Here is a 15,695-nt window from a genome sequence, read left to right as displayed (position 1 = left end):
TGTAAATAAACATCAAATGAGGTTAACGAGCTGCAGCTCATCAATATTAATGAAGTCCAACTCACAGCCTTGGAGGGAGGTACTGATGGCTCTAATCACAAGAACGGGTTTCCTAAGGCCCCCAGTTACAGGGCAAGAAGGGTTAGATTCAGCCTGTTGGAATGTTTGTCATTTTCCAACCCCAGGAATGCTACAGAGAAGGACCGTCTGATACCAGATCTGTGTTTGCAAGGCCTCTCTTGTGTTCACATCACATCTGTTTGTCTCAACAGGTGGGAGCCTAGAGGAAGAAGGCTATATCTGCTAAGCCAGACTCGGGTGGGAGTGGGAAAACTCCAGGTCAATCTGCATTGCAGCTCCCAAGTCAAAACTCAGGTCCCCAGAGTACTAGGATTCGCTTTCTCATTGCCTTTCCTCAGTAGTCCCGTGGAACTCAAACTCTTGTTGCCAGGGCACTGAGGAAAGATCTGGGATCTTCTAAGCCCTGCCTGATAAAGAGATGAAAAAGCTCCCATTTTGTGTAGCTCATGTGCCAACCGCCCATCGGGTCCCCCCACAGAGCCTCACTTGAGTCCCATGCCTGTTTTTGGAAGATTCGAAGGGTAGTAAGTACAGCTGTCATCTGTTGGACACTTACTTTTCCCAGGTGCACTAAACATTTCTGATACTGTTGTATAATCCTCTCACTAATCCCGTGAGGGTGAATCCACTTCACAGGTGAGGAAGTTGAAGCTCCTTGATTTTATGTAACATGTCTAGGATCACACAGGTAGCAAGTAACAGGCCTCTGTCTGACTGACTGCAAGGCCCATGCTCTTAATCGCCACATTCTATGGCATCCCAGACTCACTCATGCCAAGTATGTGAGCCTTTGTGCTGTTCCTTTGCTTTTGTAAGATGCGTGCCCTTTCTTCTGCAGTTCAAGAGACCAAACAAAGTAGTTCTCTGAAAGTAGAATCGGAGGACTTTACTATTAAATTTTTGAAATTATTTTCAGAAAGGAAACTTCCACTAGATGAGGTTTGTGGTTGTTGTTGTGGGTTTTTTTGGTCTATAAATTTGGGGTCAGTCGGATATGTGCCCTGAGATTTTGTGTGTGTTTGGTAGCAGTGATAGTGATTATCCACCTCCTCAAGCCAGTTCCTTTTATGATTAAGCACACACCTCGTGCGCGGTCAGTGACTGCAACACAAAGAAACTGCCTGGCTCCCATGGCTGATTTGAACCTACGATCCTAGCCTCGATCACACAGTTTCAACACTTGAAACTTATTACTTAAAGTTCATACTGTCAACTCCTTATCTGTGATTTCATTGGGGGCCAGAAGGAGAACCCGACGCTTCACCCAATGGTCGTTACCACAGAAGTTACACCTGATTGTTTATTTAAAGAACTAACTCATAGTGAAAGCATCTGAGAGTGGAACAGTCACTCATCTTTCTTCTCCTTTCCTCCTTGAAAACTTAGGGACCTTACTTGGTAATTTTCACTTAGGCAAAACGCCCAGGAATGTTTCCACAGAATGGCACCCAAAGCCCACCCATGCAGGAGCCCTTCCTGCCACCAAGGTAACCAAGACTGGGAAGCAATTGAAACTGGGCCTTCCTTTCCCAGGCCTGTGGCTGTCAACTTGGCTCAGAAAGAGGCAGACTGATGACTTTGTCTCCTCACCCAGTCACACTACCACACAGTTCTCATTTGAGCCTGAAGTCACATGGGTTTGCTGCTGTGGCCAAACAAGGGTGCGCTGTTTCCAGTTCTTTGCCCCCTGGGCTCGGCCTGGGCATCCTTCGTTGAAATCATCAGGGCCCCCAAACGCTGAAGCCTTTCCAGGGACAAATTGCATGCAGTGGTGGAGAGGAAGAGCTGAGCGGTGCAGTGGAGCCGCGGCTGGTGTGCAGTTGGGATGTTTGCGAGAGCCAAGGGGTTAGTTCATTGCTGCTTTGTATACCCAGGCACACCAGAAAACTCAGATTAATAGGCTGTTTATTCTTCAGCATGTTCCTTGAATCAAAGGCTCTGGATGGTATTATTAAAGAGTGTTTGTGAGAGCGCCCTGGAACACTCCTTCTGGGCTCCGCTCACTGAAGAGGAACGATTGAGTCCTTTCATTTCCTGGGCAGCATCCCTCATGCCCAGTGCTCACTGTAGTATAAAGGCCTGCGGAACCTTTGTTAGAAACAGGATCTTTTGTTCTGTCTTTTTGAGGTCCCATTACCTACAGCACCTTCGTCTGTTAGAGCCTAATTATTGAATGTTCTAGTCTTTGAGCTGCCTGAACCTAATGAACATGGTCCCCTGTATCTCAGAGAGGTTTTTTGTTCTTGTTGTTGTTGTTGTTGTTGTTGTTGTTGTTGTTGTTGGTTGGTTGGTTTGGGGTTTGGGGGATTTTGTTTGGTTTTGGTTTTGGTTTTGTTTCTGTTGGCTCTGTTTGGTACCAGTTCTCTGGGCAGTACTGTCCTCTTTTTTTTTTTCTTTTTTCATGGCTGTTTAAAGGAATTTTGCCAGGAAAGAAGAAAACATCCACCTGAACCCTATTCTGTGAAGCAAAGGAAGATTTATTTTTCTGGCCCTCAGAAGATTCCCCTACAACATGATGAAATTTCTTCAAATCTTAGAATTGAAATTTATGGAATTAGGAGAAACTGACTTCCTCCACTACCACTCTCTGCAGGAGAGATTTATGTTGGAGTAGGTCAAAACATTAGGAGGGAACCTGCTTCTCTACCACCCCTCCCAACCCGCTTTCCACAGCAGCATGCCATCATGTGAGTGACCTCTGCCCCTGCTCCCTCTGGCAGTTACACTTTATCTGTGGCCTGGAATATATTGTATTTCAGGCCTTCCACAACTTCTGTGGGCAGACGCACACACACACAACACAACCACACCCCTTGTGGGCGTGCCTTTAACACAGAGGCAGCCAGCATATTGCAAAGGTGCTCGAAGCTCACTAATCACCACAGACAGTGCGACACTCAGCACATTAAGGGCGCCTGTATAGATAGATAGATAGATAGATAGATAGATAGATAGATGTATATGTATCATACAAATCCAGGACAAATCATAAGCAATAGCTTTGAATCTGGCAAACCTCTTAATTACCACAGCCAGAGGCCAGAAAATGAAATTGGGGTCGTATATCTGGGGTTAGAACTCTAGAAACCATCTGGCATCCTGTAGCCCCAAGTTTCCCCACGGAGGTACACCTTGGAGCAATGGGAGTCCTCTCATCCAGAAAATGCTGTCCCCTCACTTCCCTCCAAAACCAGCACAGCTGTGTGGTGAGGCCTATTTGCCATATATACACTGAGACCAAGATCTATATACATACCCTGGCGTTCCGCCTGAATCCATCCACGAAGTCCATCTGTTTATCCAGTTCCAAATCCCAGAAGGCAGTCACCAAAAAGTAAATAGTGAGAAGGGACAGGTTTTTTTCTTTCTTTCTAGATAAACATGTTCCAATGAACAAAACAGATTTTGCAAACACATTCCATCTAGTAAATCTTACCTAACAGCTGTGTGAGAAGGGCTTAGAGGAGAGAAGGATGAGGCGTGGGGGATCTCAGGACTTGGTTAAGAGAATTAGAAAGAAAAAGTTCAGAAATCCATAAGGCAGGGCGGTTCAGGACTATCCACTTCTTGTTAAATGGAAATTTGCTTCTTTCCTTCATTCTGTCCCCTCGTCACTAACTGGGGATCTGTGGTGGGCTTGCCAGAGATCGAGATCCGGCTGCAAATACCAGCTTCTTCAACTGAAAAACCAACCCATCGAAACTTTGTCTCTAGGAGACATGGCCTGCGTTTCTGACGGCACCTTCTTCCTCTCCACTGACCCTGCTCTCCACTTCAGCTGTAATGCCCCTCTGGAGTCAGACACGGAGTCTGGGCCTTGCGCTGCCCATCTGGCCCATGTCTACTTCACGTCTCCCCTTTTGGCTAGGAAAACGAGGACCTGAGCATAGATCAAGAACTTGGATCCTGAAGAACAGGGACAAGCACGAGAAATTGACCTTTTGCCTCAGAGGCGGCTGGATATTTGTGTGTCTCTGTTCAATGTCGAATTGGCTCACTGTACCACTCAGGAGTTGTTTTTAAGAAATGTCCTCCTCACTCCTCATTTGCGGGTCAGATGCTTTGGATAATCCAGTGGAATTCTCTCTGCTTCGCTGCTGGTTGCTGCCAGACACAGAGTGCTAAATCCTGTCACTTGGTGACTTGGAATGACGTTGTGTGAAACAGCACTGCGATTTGGCCGTCCTGCACTCGTTCACCCGGACTGCTCTGCCAATTAGCCATGGTAGTGAGACGCGGCATTACGGGGGTGGGGGAGCGGTTTCTGCAGCCCTCACCTTATCTTGACCCTGGGATCAAAGTACCTGCGTATTCTCGCACCTTCCCCCAGTGCCGGTATGTTTCTCTAGCAGTCGGTGCACCTTGGAATCCTGTTCCGTGCAGTATTTATTATTCCTTTCCCAGGCCTCAGAGAGCAATTTCTTCAGCAGATTGTAACATGCCAGTGACAGAAACTGCATTCGTGTGCAGAATAGGGAAGTGGCAAGCAGAACATTCTTGCTGCCGGGTCCCACCTCCTGGTCTGCCTTTGCTGGATTGCATGCCTGACTCCTTCTCCTCTGGGTTAGGTCTCAGCTCAAGTGCCAGCTTCTAAAAGAGGTTATCTTTGACCACCCCATCTAACGTCCCACGCTTAGTCATTCCATATCACACCACGCTGTGTTACACATGTCATTGCCTCTATCGCTTTCTTTTTTTTTTTTTTTTTAATTTTTTAATCTTTATTTTTGATAGAGAGAAAGAAAGACAGAGTGTGAGTCAGGGAGAGGCAGAGACAGAGGGAGACACAGAATCGGAAGTAGGCTCCAGGCTCTGAGCGGTCAGCGCAGAGCCTGATGTAGGGCTCGAACTCACAAACGGTGAGATTATGACTTGGGCTGAAGTCAGGTGCTTACCGACTGCCTTTATCACTTTCTACAAGCATTTTATTTATTTGTTCCCTTGTTTACTGTCTACCTCTCCACCCACACACGTACTAGAATGTAAGTTCCCTGAAAATAGGGATTTTTGTCTATCTCATCTGTTGCTATTCCCCCAGACCCTAGCATGGCCTCTGGAACACACTTGGCACTTAATATTAATTAACAAAATAAACAGGTAAGAATGTAGCCATTAAGAACTCCCAAAGTTGGGGTGCCTGGGTGGCTCAGTTGGTTAAGCGTCTGACTTCGTCTCGGGTCAAGATCTCGCGGTTTGTGAGTTCGAACCCCACGTTGGGCTCTGTGCTGACAGCTCAGAGCCAGGAGACTGTTTCGGATTCTGTGTCTCCCCCTCTCCCTCTGCCCCTCCCCTGCTCACGCTGTCTCTCTTTCAATAATAAATAAATGTTAAAAAAATTTTTTTTAAAAAGAACTCCCAAGGTAAATAAGTGGTTGCTCTCAGGAGATGGTACATGTAGGCAGTTGAATAGTTTGAGGTAAAGGAATAAAAATACAAGGTTTCTCAAATTGGCTTTCGTAATGGTTTTAATTATAAATTGAATGTATTAAGTAAAAGATCACATAAATTGAGTCGCTCTTCATTTTTTCTGACTCAGATGAAACTGTTCCCTATTGAGTAGGTTAAGTCAGGGTCACGGAAACCAAGTACCACACTCTTCCTTGCCAGGCTGGCATACTTGAAGCCACAAAGGATGCCCACTTCCAGATTTCCACTGGACGGTGCCTGGCGTTGCTTTCCGTAGGGCAGGTGCCAGAAGAAACTGGCACAACAATTTAAAGCAATTTAAGGCCCACTCTGGGTATCTTCATCCAGCCTTCATTGCATTCTTGCCTGCCTCCAGTTCCCAAAGAGACCACATTCCTCTCCACAGCTCCGAGGCCCTGCAGTTCTTTTTGTTAGGAGAGCCATGGAGGGTGGGTAAGTGTGTCTTAGCTCTGACCTGCCCAATTGTGAGACAATGTGACCAAGAAAACTTGTCCTTTTAGCCTGGCAGACACAGGGCACTTGCCTCCTGAGAGGCCCTTCGCTCCTCAGAAGTTATCCTTTGTCTTGTTGGGGCAAGATCAGTGCCTAGTGTCAAGAGAGGGAGATTAAAGATTAAAGAACCTCCACCAGGAAAGGGAATAGTTTTGCCTGAATCTCTTAATTTGTCTTCTCCCCCATGCAAGTGCATTCATGTTGCTGGGCTCCCTGGCTCACTCCCCACCAGTTTGTAGTCATTTTTCTCATGACTTTGTGGTCTCATTGATATTAGCATGGGTTTCAACTGCTGTAGGTGATGCTTCTACGCTCCATTACTTTTTCTCGTACCTTGCTAATGACTCTTCTGTTGGTTTCAGCCTTTAGCCAAGCCCACCCCATCCACACCCCATCCTTTCCGTCTTTTATGGATGCTGTGTTGACTTTGTGTGTCTCTGTTAGTTTAGTTTTCTGAGCACCTGCAAAGAATTAACCATCTCTACTTGCTGCTGGGGATCACCTTTGATCTGATTTCTGTGCTTTGGGAAATGTTGAAGGACCCTATAACCCCACCAAAGTACATAAAAGGTGCTATAGTCCCTGTAGCCTGACCTTCCAGACTAGCTCTGTTTAGGGACCAGAAGATAGATATTTTTAATTAATTTATTCATGTTTTAATTTACATCCAAGTTACTTAGCATATAGTGCAACAGTGATGTCAGGAGTAGATTTCTTAATGCCCCTTACCCATTTAGCCCATCCCCCCCCCACAACCCCTCCAGCAACCCTCTGTTTGTTCTCCATATTTAAGAGTCTCTTATGTTTTGTCCCCCTCCCTCTTTTTATATTATTTTTGCTTCCCTTCCCTTATGTTCATCTGTTCTGTAGCTTAAAGTCCTCATATGAGTGAAGTCATATGATATTTGTCTTTCTCTGACTAATTTCACTTAGCATAATACCCTCTAGTTCCGTCCACGTAGTTGCAAATGGCAAGATTTCATTCTTTTTTGATTGCCAAGTAATACTCCATTGTCTATATATACCACATCTTCTTTATCCATTCATCCATCAATGGACATTTGGGCTCTTTCCATACTTTTGACTATTGTCAACAGTGCTGCTATAAACATTGGGGTGCATGTGCCTCTTCGAAACAGCACACCTGTATCCCTTGGATAAATACCTAGTAGTGCAGTTGCTGGGTTGTAGGGTAGTTCTATTTTTCATTTTTTGAGGAACCTCCATACTGTTTTCCAGAGAGGCTGCACCAGTTTGTATTCCCACCAGCAGTGCAAAAGAGATCCTCTTTCTCCGCATCCTCACCAACATCTGTTGTTGCCTGAGTTGTTAATGTGTGCCACTCTGACTGGTGGAGGTGGTATCTCATGGTGGTTTTGATTTGTGATGATGAGTGCTGTTGAGCATCTTTTCATATGTCTGTCAGCCATCGGGATGTCTTCTTTGGAAGAGTGTCTATTCATGTCTTTGGCCCATTTCTTCACTGGATTCTTTGTTTCTTGGGTGTTGAGTTTGATAAGTTCTTTATAGATTTTGGATACTAACCCTTCATCTGATATGTCATTTGCAAATATCTTCTCCCATTCCGTTGGTTGCCTTTTAGTTTTGCTGATTGTTTCCTTCACTGTGCAGAAGCTTTTTATTTTGATGAGGTCCCAATAGTTCATTTTTGCTTTTGTTTCCCTTGTTTCCAGAGACATGTTGAGTAAGAAGTTGCTACATCTGAGGTCAAAGAGGTTTTTGCCTGTTTTCTCCTCTAGAATTTTGATGGCTTCCTGTCTTATGTTTCATTCATTTTGAGCTTATTTTTGTGTATGGTGTAAGAAAGTGGGACCAGAAGATATTAATGTAAATACAGATGTGGATACCATCCATTAAATGTTTACTATGTGCTATGTACTGTTCCAAACATTTAACATGACTGTTTTGTTTAATCCTTACTTGCAGGCCTGAAAGGCCAATACATGAACTGGCCCCAGGTATTTCTCTAACCTCATGTCTTATTCCTTTCTCTCTCATGCTGTTGGCTCCAGCTACACTGGCTTCTATGCTGTTCCTTTTACCCAGTAGACATGCACCCAGTGGCTGTTTCCTCTGCTTGGAATGTTCTTCCCTTCGATGTCCACCTAGATTACTTCCTAACCTCCTCCAAATCTTTGTCTAGGTGTTACCTTCTCCATGAAACCTACCTAGTCTACTCTCTATAAAAATTGAAGGGGCACCTGGCTGCCTAAGTCAATAGAGCATATGACTTTTGATCTTGAGGTCGTGAGTTCAGGCCCCACGTTGAATGTAAAGATTGTTAAAAAAAAAAAAAAAAGAAGAAGAAAAAAAAGAAAACTGGGATAAAATTGTACCACCACTGCCATGTCACACTCCCTATTTGAACAGCTCTATTCTGTTTTTTCCATTATAGGTATCACTAACTTACCATGTAGTTTACTTGTCTGTTGTGTTTATCACTTAATATCTGTCTTCATGATGTAGGCTTCATGAGGGCAAGGAGCTTATCTGTTTGTTCCCTAATGTATCCTAAGCACCTGAAAAACAATATCTGGCACACAGTAGACGCTCTGTAATTCCTGGTGAATGAATGAACTTCGTCCCTTCAAAAACCCTGTGAGACAGGTGTAAATTTTTTAAAATTTATTTCTATTTTTTTATTTTATAGAGAAAGAGAAAGAGCCAGTGGGGAAGAGGGGCAGAGGGAGAGAGAGAGAATCTCAAGAAGGCTTCACGCTCAGTGCAGAGCCCAACACAGGGCTCGATCCCACAACTCTGGGATGATGACCTGAGTCAAAATCAAGAGTCAGACACTCACCCGACTGAGTCATTTTATTTTTTTTTTAATTTTTTTTTTTAAGTTTATTTATTTTTGAGACAGAGAGAGACAGAGCATGAACGGGGGAGGGTCAGAGAGAGAGGGAGACACAGAATCCGAAGCAGGCTCCAGGCTCCGAGCCATCAGCCCAGAGCCCGACGCGGGGCTCGAACCCACGGACCGCGAGATCGTGACCTGAGCCGAAGTCGGACGCTTAACCGACTGAGCCACCCAGGCGCCCCTCCGACTGAGTCATTTTAAAGATGATGGAATTGGAGCTCAAAGAATTGAAATAACTAACTTGCCCCAGATCATTCAGCTAGGAAGTAGCAGAGCTGGGAATGACTAACTCCGAAGAATTTACTTTCAAGTTAGGTCAATAGTTCTCCAACTTTAAGAGTCACTGGGGCTATTTGTTTAAGTGCACATTTGCAGACCTTGACCGTGAGAATTCTGATTCTGATTCTCATTCTGATTCTGTAGGCCTGGGATACAGATGATCCATGAATCATAATTGGGGAAACATTGGGATATACTCCATTTCCTTTAATGTTTGGAATCTACATAGGGAAGCATAAAGATAAAATCTGTTGAACATTTTCGGAGTGCCCCTAGGTACCAGTCCCTGAGACATAGAAAAGCAAGTAAGATGAAGTCCTTACTCTCAAGACTCAGTGTGTTGGTGATGATGATACAGACACATTTATCATAATTAGACCATTGATAAATCACAGAGTGCTTTAAAGCACATGCTTTGGATTCAGGCAAACCCATGGTTCAAAGCCTGAACATGCTACCACCACTAGTCATATAACTGGGTAAGTGACCTAACCTCCCAGTGTCTGCAAGTAAATGAGAACAACAGTATTTACCCAATAGGACTGTTAGGCAGACTTAAATGAGATAAAGGGCGTACAGCACTCAGGAAGGTAGCTTAAAAACACATAACCAACACCAGGAGGCAGTTTATAGTGTATAAGAAATGATAAATAAATGGCTTAGAGACAGTAAATATAGAAAAACTCAGGGAAGTTTTCCAGTTTTACAGCCTACTGTTTTACAATTAGAGTTTGGGTACCAATTTTTTGTTGTCGTTTTTAATATAATTTATATCAAAATCTTTTCAAAATATATTTAAATATATATATAACACCCTTCCCTGCATTACTTTTTTTTTTAATTTTTTATTTTAAAGAGAGACCGAAGGAGAGAGAGCATGCCCACCAGCCGGGGAGAGGGGCAGAAGGAGAGAGACAGAATCCCAAGCAGGATGGAACCAAGCAGGCTCTATGCTCAGCACAGAGCCAAACACAGGGCTCAATCCCATGACCCTGGGATCATGACCTGAGCCGAAATCAAGAGTCAGATGCTCAGCCGACTGAGCCAACGCAGGCACTCCTACCCTTCCCTGCATTCTTAAATATAATTTATCTTAGCATCTAAGTTTCATCTTTACAAACATAAATTATTTTATTATGCTGGAAAACATCATTGCCTTCAAGAGTTTGTTGAAGCATACCCTAAATACATCCAGATTGCATTTTAAATATTTTTTCCTGCTTCTGTGTTCCTATCAGTGCTGTTAATGCCTGATTTCTCACTGCTGATCTTGCACCTGCCTTTTATAGTTCCTTTTCCTCTCTCGGTTTACTGTGTCTGGTCAGCATTGAGCTTAGAAAATAGACAGCCCAGTGTATTAAAACTGAGTCTGATCAGAGCTTACCTCAGAGGCCTGTAAGTTAACCACATAAGCTTTAATGTGTGAACCTGTGACATCTGTTTTGCCTACTTAGAGACTTACTGGCACTTAGATATTTGAGATTGCCTATTAGTTAAGTTTTAAATACGTTAGGTATTATCATGCAGGCTACAGACACCTGGAGAAACCATTTTCATTGTTCTCAGCATTGGAAGTTCGTCCATTCTGTGGCCCCACAACTTCAAAGAGCTTAGGGAATCATAGGATCATAGATCCAGCCGTTTTGCTCTCAAGTAGACAACTGATGGTTATCTCCATGTTACAGAAGAAACTGAGGCCTAAAGAGTAAGTAGCTTGCTCTGATGCGGTAGTCCAGCAGAGCCAACGCAGGATTCTGAGTCTCCTGAGACTTCCTTCTGCTCAGCCACACTGTCCCCAGGAGGAAACAGAGAATCACCTTGGGCTATGGAAAGGAAGGAAAACCATTTATAAATATCACTAAAAATCAGAAAAACGGGGCGCCTGGGTGACTAGGTCACTTAAGTGTCTGACTTTGGCTCAGGTCATGATCTCATGGTTCGTGAGTTCGAGCCCCACATCAGGCTCTCTGCTGTCAGTGCAGAACCCGCTTTGGATCCTCTGTTCCTCTCTCTGCCCCTCCCCTGCTCATGCACATGCACACATACACACACCCACACACACACATACTCTCTCTCTCTCTCAAAAATAAACATTTTTTTTAAAGTCAGAAAAATGAAATCTTGTTAGTATTGTAACAAATCAGTTTTAGCCTTGACTTTGATAAGTGTTTTTCCTCCCACCCCCTCCTCATTTGAAGGGATGTATAACCTGACTGTGCCCCCCCCCCATAAGCCTGGACTGTGAGCACATACAAAGAAGGACCAAGGGCATTATAAAATCCATAAGCATATAAAGTATTATAAAATATGATGATCAGCTTTGCACCCTCTTTTCATTGTAGACCTAACAAGGTGATTTTGAGGGGGAACATAGAGCCACTGAGAATGGGGACATGGAAATCTATTTCTTTTTTTTTAAATAAATTTATTGGGGCACCTGGGTGGCTCAGTTGGTTGGGCGACTGACTTCAGCTCGGGTCATGATCTCACGGTTTGTGAGTTCGAGCCCCATGTCGGGCTCTGTGCTGACAACTCAGAGCCTGGAGACTGCTTCAGATTCTGTGTCTCCCCCTCTCTCTGTCCCTCCCCTGCTCACACTCTGTGTCTCTCTGTCTCTCAGTAATAAATAAACGTTAAAAAAATTTTTTAAAAATAAATTAAAATAAAATAAAATAAATTTATTTATTTATTTGTAATCTCTACACCCAATGCGGGGCTTGAACTCACAACCCTGAGATCAAGAGTTGCATGCTGTTCTGACTGAGCCAGCCAGGTGGCCCCTAGAAATTGATTTTTGAAGGAAGGTGCCAAGTTGACCATTTCTGTAGGTGGCTTCCTTCCTTCTTTCCTTCCTTCCTACTTTTTCTTCCTTCCATCCTTCCTTCCTTCCTTCCTTCCTTCCTTCCTTCCTTCCTTCCTTCCTTCCTTCCTTCCTTCCCCCCTTCCTTCCTTCCACTATTCTATTGAGATATAATCTTCATGCTGTAAATCTAGGTGACTATTTATTTTTCCCATTGTAAGAAAACACAAAGCATAATCCCCAAATGCAGAGTTAACCACCACTATTAACACTTTGGTATATTCCATTCTTTTTCCTCTGCAAATTTATTTCCTTTTGTTTTCTTTGAAATCAAAGATGGAATCATACTGTACACAGCGATTTCTATTTTGCTCTTTCTTCTTAGCATAATGAGGTTACCTAAGTTTGTGTATTTTCGTTTCAAACACATTTAGTCATACGAATTAAATCTTTATTGTAAATTCTTCTTGAGAGAAATTCTGCATCTGTGGTTGAAAACTCAAGTGCCTGCAAAAACCAGACAGGTAATGTAAGGAGCACAGGTGTCATTCAGTGAACAGCAATGGGGGCCATGGATAACTTACAAGGATAGCCTCCGCCTCAGCCCCAGCTGATTGATTGTCCAAGAGTGATGGTCCGAGACTTCAGGGCCTCTGATTTTTTTAGAAAAGACATATCTGGAATCTAGATTATATTGCAGGGAATGTCTTGACTTTTCTAGTGTTTCATCCCCAAATTAAAAAAAAATAAGTTCAAGCCAAACAAAACCTGTCTGCCAGCCATTTCTGTCTTAGACGGTGAATGTGAAGAGCTTCATAAGTAGTAGCTCACTTAATTATCCCAGCAGTCCTGCTCCTTTAACAGTTATTGAGAACCAACACTGAATGAAGGAGGCAAAATCTCTGATTTCTTGGAACTTACATTCTAGGAGGGAAACAAGTAATATGATTGAAGAATATATAGTAGATCATACAACAATAAGTTCTTTGGAGAAAAACTAAGCAGGAAGTAGGGGGAGTATTGCGGTTTTAAATACCATGGCCAGGGGTGGCCTTACTGTATAATGACATTTGAGAAGAGACCTGAAGGAGGAAAGAGCTATGTAGAGATCTGGGGGGAGAGGGGAGAGCAGATACAAAAGCCTGAGACAAGAACATGCTTGATGTATTCCAGAACTACAAAGCCATTGTGGCTGGAATGGTCTGAGCAAGGAATGAGTAGAAGGAGATGCAGTTAGAGCAATAGTAGGGGCCCCCATCGTGTAGAGTCTAAGAAAGAAGACGTATAATCCAATTTTATAGATGGGAAAACTGAAGCTTAAAGAATTTCGCCCATGCCCCATAACTAGGAAGTAACAGAGGCATCTTGAGCCCAAGACCGTCTCAATTCCAAATCTCATGTTCTTAGCTACTACGTGTGCCACACTAGAATGAAGCAATGTGGATTGTGTAACATTCCCACCCTTCTAGCAAGTTCCATGCTACCTGCATCCAAATCATGTCCTACCTGTTCTTTGTGCTCCTGCCTCAATCACAGAGAATTACAGTGAAAGAATCCTAGAATCTTAGACCCAAATACAACGCTGAGGATTACTGAGACAAGAAGTTTGCACTTTTCTGTTTTATAATTCTGAATGCTCATGCTTTTTTTTTTAAGACTCTTTGATGTCTTCCTGGTGCTTATACTTTTGTTTTCTTAATTTTTCAAGTGGGTTATATACATGGAGGTGACAAAAGGCAAAAGCTCAAAAGGGTGTGCAATCTTACGTACTTTAAAGTAGATTTAACTTCATCTAATCCACCCTGATCATTTAGACATGAGGCATGACAGAAGAGGAAACTGAGACAGAAAGAGCTGGCGTCTGATTGAAGGCCACCCATCAATGAGGAAACCAGGTACCTTGTCCAAACCCCAGTGAGTAAGATCAGACTTTGTTTTTTAGAATACTGGTGCATGAAAGAAATTGGGTGGGTTCATCCTTTGATGCCACTGGGATATTTTTCATCTTTTTTCCTTTCTTTTTGTACGCCTGCCAGGCCCACTGAAAGATAAGGATCAGGGTCCAGAAAGCCTAACCATTGTGTCATTTCCCAGGACGCAGAGCCACTATCATTTGGTTCACATTTTTATTAAAATAAGATGAGTGATTCACTCACATTACAGGCAAAGAATCTTTTAACAGGAAAACCATACTTTGAAAAACAAAGTCGATGGCTTTAAGGAACAGTAACTGCTAATGTCAATTTCCTTTCCCATCCCATTTCCAGTCCCAAAAAAAGTCAACCACTCTTGTGTCTCTAGCCGCCTCTTTCTCTTACCCACACATATACATATAATTATAGATAGGGTACATTATATATGCCCACAAAAGACAGAAAGCAGCAGGAAAGACAAAGGTGGATTCATCTGAAAAGATGTATGTGTTTATCTATATCCACCCTTCTTTCTGGTTCTTGCTGTTTTTGTTTCTTAAGTCTATTTTTTTAGTTGATGGGTAGCCATAAATCCGTCATCATTGGTGGAAGTTAGTAGATTCTGACAAGAGAACAGGCTGTGGTCTTTATAAATACGCCTACGTGCTGGCAACGGTCTTCCTCTACTCACACAATCATCGAGAACCGGGGACTTAGATTGTTTTCTTATTTTTAGTCTGTCTCGGTTCAGATCACTCTTAGTGAGTAACTCTGTTAGCCACTGCTTCTTTTTATGTTTATTTAGAAGAAAAGGAAAATGCATTTTAAGCAAATCAAATGCATAATCTGTTCCACTTCCTATTTATTCTATGGCTACTTTGGACAGTGGAAAGCCCAGAGAAATACTTCTGTTGGTTTTTGTTTTCTGTGGCTTGCTTTCTCAGACAAGCCATCAGTTTTGCTGATTGCTTTTTTGAAATTCCATCCCAGGGGCACCTGGCTGGCTCAGTCAGCAGAGCATGTGACTCTGGATCTCAGGGTTGTGAGTTCACGCCCCGAGTTGGGCATAGAGATTACCTAAAAAAAAAATTTTTTTAGTAAATAACAAATAATAATAATAAAATCCCATCCCAACTGTCAGCCTGATTTTAAATTGGAAAGGAAAAAGGTAGTTGGAAGTAATTTTTATGTGTACATTAAATATACTTTGCTAATCTATGTTTAGTCCTATTCAAATTGCAGATACGGGCCTATAATGGCTTAAAATGTTTATTATTTTTGTTGTTCCTTCTCTGTTTTCTTATAGAGATTAACAGCAGTCTCCTAAATTAGAAAGGGTCTGTCAGTTTGTTTTAGGGGCAGCAAGGAAGCGGGGAGCCAGGTAGACCACATCTGACCCTGGGGCCAGTCTAGGAGAAGGAGGATAGGAAGAGATGAGCTAGCTGGTAGCAGTTTTAAATATTAACGGTAATAATAACAATAACAGCAGTTGCAGCTAACATTTACTGCCCTCTCATTATGGAATCCACTATGCCAGGTGTTTTTCATCCCTGGAAGAAATAAAAGCGGGCTGAAGTCCCAGGAACCATATAGCAAGAGAGAAAGGACATCATAAGGAACTGGCCTGTGTAGTGAGTGGAGAGAGGCCCTGACCTGGAAAGAGAAGGCTTGATTAGATTGTGGCTCTACCATTTACTTGGTACTTTTTGTCCCTTACTGAGGTTCATTTTCCTGGTTCATAAAAACGGGAATAATACTGTTTTCCTCTCCCCGCCTGTCAAGGTTCTTATGGGGATCAAAAGTGATCATGCGTATGAAAATG

At 43.0% G+C, this 15,695-nt stretch overlaps 1 protein-coding gene across 3 annotated transcripts in view; it reads left to right on the top strand.

Moving 5' to 3' along the window:
* Positions 1 to 15,695, top strand: part of CSTPP1 (centriolar satellite-associated tubulin polyglutamylase complex regulator 1) — a 195,561-nt gene that overhangs the window by 144,395 nt on the left and 35,471 nt on the right. The gene's annotated exons all lie outside the window — the stretch shown is intronic.

The sequence above is a fragment of the Acinonyx jubatus genome, chromosome D1, assembly GCF_027475565.1.
Source record: "Acinonyx jubatus isolate Ajub_Pintada_27869175 chromosome D1, VMU_Ajub_asm_v1.0, whole genome shotgun sequence".
Classification (NCBI taxonomy): domain Eukaryota; kingdom Metazoa; phylum Chordata; class Mammalia; order Carnivora; family Felidae; genus Acinonyx; species Acinonyx jubatus.
The sequence above is the reverse complement of the archived record's forward strand: the minus strand, read 5'-3'. Positions and strand labels throughout refer to the sequence as shown.